Raw genomic sequence first — 6,000 nt, forward strand, 5'->3', positions numbered from 1 at the left:
CGATCAATAACAAGGCTCAACAGTAACCAGCTTTTTCTGTGTCCAAGTTAGATGTGTGATGCAAACCAGGTGACTTCATGTGGTTCTCCTGCTTGCCAACTTGAACAGAAGATGTCAGAGTTAGGTCTGCTACTGGAAGCCATTTTCAACGTAAAGAATGACAAAGTAATGACTTTCAAAAACGATTATCAAAAATTCTGAAATTTGTTTGCCAAGCAAAACTATTCATAGAATATTAGGAATGCTTTCTTAGTTTGTTAAAATTACACTTTTACAAATAATAAGTAATATAGACTCCTTAATCTACACCTATCCTTAGTATTTAACAAAGCGTAGTGTACAGGGGAAGAAAAATCAATATTAACTAGGAAAATACATACATAGTCTCCATAATCACATTCTTCAAAAGAAACAAAAAGAAAGGCTTACATGACATATACAGCTGTAAATACATACGAATCAGTTGCAGAGCTGACCCCATTTATAGCTGGACTAGGTGACATAGTGAGGTCCTTTTCTACCTGAATTTTCCTATGATCCTAAAAATCACAACTCATGATTAACCATGCTTCTAATGCACATGCAGGCCATAAATCCCTGATGTAAAGCCACCAGTACCACCACCACCCCCAAACCAGAACAGCAGAGTATACTCCATCCCTGAGTGAGATGCTCATGGTGGAACTGCCTGACACTTGTCAGTAGGAAATGAATGTAGATGCATCACTTGAAATACTTCGTAATTGCCTGCCTGCTTCACTAGATGTTTTCAAAGGCCTGACCTTGGGAATTAATTTTCAGGTGGGTTCACATACCAGTCTCCCCATTTACATTTAGGAGTCCAAGCTCAGAGCCTGGATGGACATCCCCGTTGCTGAGTGTACCACCATACTTATATTTTTCATTTGTGAGGCTAGTCTCACTGCCTCATCCAGGGGTAGGGGCAAGTCTCTCAAGGGGTCTAGTCAAAGCATCTAATTTAAGGTCTTTTTCTGAATCTTCCCCTACCAGAGAATACCTTCATGCAGAAGGCCTATAGCTACCAACCTCCCAACATCAGTACTTAAATTAGGTATCTACTTTGGGCTACAGATGTCATCTATCTAGACCTCTGTAAAGCCTTTGACATGCTCTCCCAGAACATCCTTCTCTCTAAACTGGAGAAGTATGGATTTGATGGGTGGACTATCCGGTGGGTGAGGAATTGGTTGGATGGTCACATCCAGAGGGTAGTGGTCAATGGCTCAACATCCAGATGGAGATCGGTGACAGATGGTGTCCCGCAGGGGTCCGTACTGGGACTGGTACTCTTTAATATCTTCATCAGTGACATAGACAGTGGGATCGAGTGCACCCTCAGCAAATTTGCAGATGACACCAAGCTGAGTGGTGCAGTTGACATGCCTGAGGGACAGGATGCCATCCAGAGGGACCGGGACAAGCTCAATAAGTGGGCCCATGTGAACCTCATGAGGTTCAACAAGGCCAAGTACAAGGTCCTGCACTTGGGTCGGGGCAACCTCTGGTATCAATACAGGCTGGGGGATGAAGGGGTTGAAAGCAGCCTTGCCGAGAAGGACTTGGGGGTACTGGTGGATGAAAAGCTGGACATGAGCTGACAATGTGCACTCGCAGCCCAGAAGGCCAACCATATCTTGGGCTGCATCAAAAGAAGTGTGGCCAGCAGGTTGAGGGAGATGATTCTGCCCCTCTACTCTGCTCTGGTGAGACCCCACTTAGAGTACTGTGTCCAGCTGTGGAGCCCCCAGCACAAGAAAGACATGGACTTGTTGGACTGAGTGCAGAGGAGGGCCACGAAAATGATCAGAGGGATGGAACACCTCTCCTATGAAGAAAGGCTGAGAGAGTTGGGATTATTCAGCCTGGAGAAGAGAAGGCTTCGGGGAGACCTTATTGTGGCCTATGAGTACTTAAAGGGGGCTTATAAGAAAGATGGTGGCAAACTTTTTAGCGGGGCCTATTGCAACAGGACAAGAGGGAATGGTTTTAAACTAAAAGAGGGTAGATTTAGACTAGATATAAGGAAGAAATTTTTTGAGGGTGGTGAAACACTGGAACAGGTTGCCCAGAGAGGCAAGTAGATGCCCCATCCCTGGGAACATTCAAGTTCAGGTTGGACAGGGCTCTGAGCAACCTGATCTAGTTGAAGATGTCCCTGCCCATGGGAGGGCGGTTGGACTAGATGACCTTTAAAGGTCCCTTCCAACCCAAACTATACTATGATTCTATGATTCTATCATTCTATAGCCCATATAAACAGCTCTTCTCCATCCCCTCCAGTCATAATCCCTCTCCCCTTCTCCTCTCTGCTCCCAAAGAAAAGGGTGCTGCAGACAGCCCATACTGGGCACAACCACATGTCCACACCAGCCTTTCAGCTCAGACCAGGAGTGTGCTCATCACGTGAATCTGATGACCATTGGCTACCACTGGAAGCTGTGCACCAGGAGCTGACTTGGTGCACACCAATCAGTAGTAAGAGCTCAGTCCCCAGGACCTGACTACATATAGATCAAAGTAACCCCCCCGAAATGCAGACGGCATGGATGTTGGGTCCCCAGCACCATTTTGCTCTAGAGATCAGCTCCTGCCGGGATGGGCTACTTGCTAACGTAGACATAGACAGGATACAGCCCCCTGTTGTGCTAGTACAGCTACCTCTGTCGTGTCCCTGGCAGCAGATAGAAATGTCATGGCTCCCCAGAGTTTCTGCACAAAATACTGAATACTGGATCTGCTACCCCTCAGAAAACTGTAGGAATACCTTTGTTTATTCAGACATTGTGCTCTCTACAACTGTACTTGCCATGCCTTTCAGTGAATCTAATGAACAATGATGTCTTGTGCTAAAGGCAACAGGAGACACCCGGTAGCAGTACATTGTGTAAAAACTATATAAACTATATAAAGTACACAGATGATGTTGGTCAGGAGCAAAGTTTCCTACGCCAAAGCAAGGTGCAGTGTAACTTTTAACTCCTTAAGAGTGAGCAACTAAAGCCTGTGGAGAGATACCAGACATGGGAACAGATGACTGCTAAGCATTTTAATAACAATAAATTAATTATATATACCCTTTGCCAATGTAACATCCACAGTAAAGTGGCAGTTGCACTGATAATTGCTGTTTCTTTGATAGCATCAAGATGATGGGACTGTGGAGAAGAGTAAATAAAAGATATTGCAAACACACAGCTCTTCCACTGATGCCACATACTTGTTACATTGTGCAGAGAAAGAAAAGACCATCAAGGACATGCAGCCTGCGTGGAAACAAGTGAAAATAAGCCAATAAATTTGCCAGCCTTGTTATCGATAGAGCTGCAAACCCACATCCAAAAGCCTTCAGCATTCGGAGCGGGTACAAAGAAACAAGCAGATGGACTGAAGTAGATTCACCGAGTGTCAGACAACTGCTCCCAGCACAATCGAGCAGAGATTTCTGTGAGACTGGTGCAAAGCTCAGAGCTCAACTAAAAGGATCAAAGAAGGAATAGATCTCCAGAGAACTGCTGAAATCCCTCATGGGGACCACCAAGGTCTCCTACAGTTATCTATCGTACTGAACGTGTAGAGATCTGTAATACAAACATTAAAATCAGTCTGAATGGAGAATGAATAGAGATGATTGAGTGTGGAAGCACCAGATGAAAGAAAAGGTAGAAAGGATATATGTTTTTGGCACCTAGACTAGCAGGTCATCAAAGTCACGCCAGATCTACATGCAGCTTCTCAGTTCTGGAAAACAAGGAAGAGCAGAAGAAAGGGGGGGAGCAGAATGGGACTGAAGCCTCAAAGCACCCAGAAAAAGAGGCAAAGGAGAGAGAATAAATCCTAATGATGCCAGAAGTGTGGTAGGAAGGAAAATGAGAGGAAAGAAGGTAATTACTGACAACTCCTAAAAGGGGGTACATCCAAAACCAGAACATGACCACCAGTCTAAAACCCCAAGGGATGTAAAGAGGAGTCACCAGGCTGTGCCTCTTGTTCTGCCTGTCAGGGAATCGGGGACGCCGGCCGGGCTATATGGACCCAAGACTTGGGGACATGGGAGCTTGTGGGTGTGAGGGCATGAGCCAGGCAGACCAGTTCCGCTGTGAAATAAAATCACCTTCCCTTCCTATAAGGTCTCACCCTGAGCTCTGCTACCTTGTTACTGCAAGTCTGCAACAGTATACTACCTTAATTAATGGAGAAGGGAATAAATAGTCCAAAATTTGGGATAGGGGTTTTAAAGGGAAGTTTATTCAGGTTCCTGCATCCCACAGAAAGTACTGATTAAAGTGCGGAAGCAAACAGCTATGGTGAAAGCCAAACGCAAATCAGGCATTTCTTCCCTCCTAGCAGCAATATAGTGCAAAATTAAAAGGCTGATTAATGAAGATGACATTATGATAGGCAGCCCTTACAACTCTTACATAATTCAAAGGGTAAGCTGAGATACAGGTGTTGATAGCTTAAACGCACACTGACACGGAGCCTGCAAAAGCACTAGTGGAAAGGAGCATTTATAAATGATGAAAACAAACCATTTCAACAGAGCGGCTCTTCACCGGAGTGGAAAATACAGAACCACAACTAGCTAGTGAAACACTGGTGTTAAAGGTGATGGGAACCAGAAGAGACTTAGCTCGATAGCTGAGGAGGCTTCAGACCATTGGCGCAGGTTCAGGCACCCAGAGTCTCTGGGGCCAGGAGTGAGCGCTCGGTGCTCAGGGACCCGCAGATGCCGGTGTTCAGATTTGGAAGCTTTTTCTGCACAATTGGCCTCTATCAGGGACAGGACCAGAGGTGTTTCTGGCTCCCACTGCTCCGCTCAGCTCCAGAGAGCCTTCTTTTTAATGCAGTTTTCATTGCTTATTCATTTTCTTCGCGTTTAACCTTAACAGAGATTTGTTTTGACTATTGGGAGAAGGGAAGTAAGCTCAAGCAGGTGCACGGGGCTTAACTACAGCTTCGATACGCTTGGTTATATATGGATATGTTAACAAAAAGGAAAAAAAGAAAGAAATTGCAAAAAAATAAACAATAGCAAATTTTTTAGTGTTAGGCCTTATGTCCTTAATAATTATCTTTTGCACAAGTTACTGGAAGCAGTCTGCAGATAAGAGTATTGGACTACTGAGCCTGACAGTGAAATAAATGAGACCCAACAATGGAATAAGTACGTATATTTTTAATGATTGTTTGTAATCCTTCTGTGCTTGTATCTCATCAGAAAGTAATTTTTAATTAAAAAAAAAAAATTTTAAATTTCAGTAAAGCTTGCCTGTAATGTGGTTCAGAGATGTTTCATTGGTCTGAGGTATTCTCAGATGGCTGATATAAATAAACAGTTTGAAAAGTGTCTGGTAGTGATTCAAAAGCATAAACAAGGCAAGAAGGATTTTTTTTTCTTTTTTTGTCTATTCATCTAAGTCTCTTTTGTCCTTCTGACAAAACTCATCTTCGACAGGGTTTTCTTTTTCCACAGGTTTCCTCTTATTTGGTCCAATGTCATCCACTGCTCCTTATTCACTCTGCAGCATTTCCCTGTGCTGAATGTGTTTTTACAAAGCTTTCAGGGTTCCATGCATTTCCAACTGCTCATCTGGGGGAAATAAAAGCCCTAGCTATTCGAACAATAGCAAAAGCCATGGACTTAAATTTATGTAAGAGAGGTGTGACAAACAAACAAACATGCAAAACTCCTCTTTTGAGTACCCAGGAAAAGATGTAATGAAATTCCACAGGAACAAATGGAATTACTCCACATACAGACTCCTTTAGGAGGTCGCAACCTGATCCCAAAATGGTTAGAGCAACCCCTGGTTATCCTGGGCGCATGCCGCCCTGGGATAAACAGTCGTAATAATAGTGAGTTCAGGAAACCTGTAGCCATTTTTGTAGTGTGGACTTTTCCTCCCAACACATGGCTGATGGTAACGCCCCGTGGCGGCAGCGGGGACTGGGTGCGTGGACCGCACAGGCAGTTTCCCC

Source organism: Calonectris borealis, chromosome 1 (assembly GCF_964195595.1).
Source record: "Calonectris borealis chromosome 1, bCalBor7.hap1.2, whole genome shotgun sequence".
NCBI classification, from domain to species: Eukaryota; Metazoa; Chordata; class Aves; order Procellariiformes; family Procellariidae; genus Calonectris; species Calonectris borealis.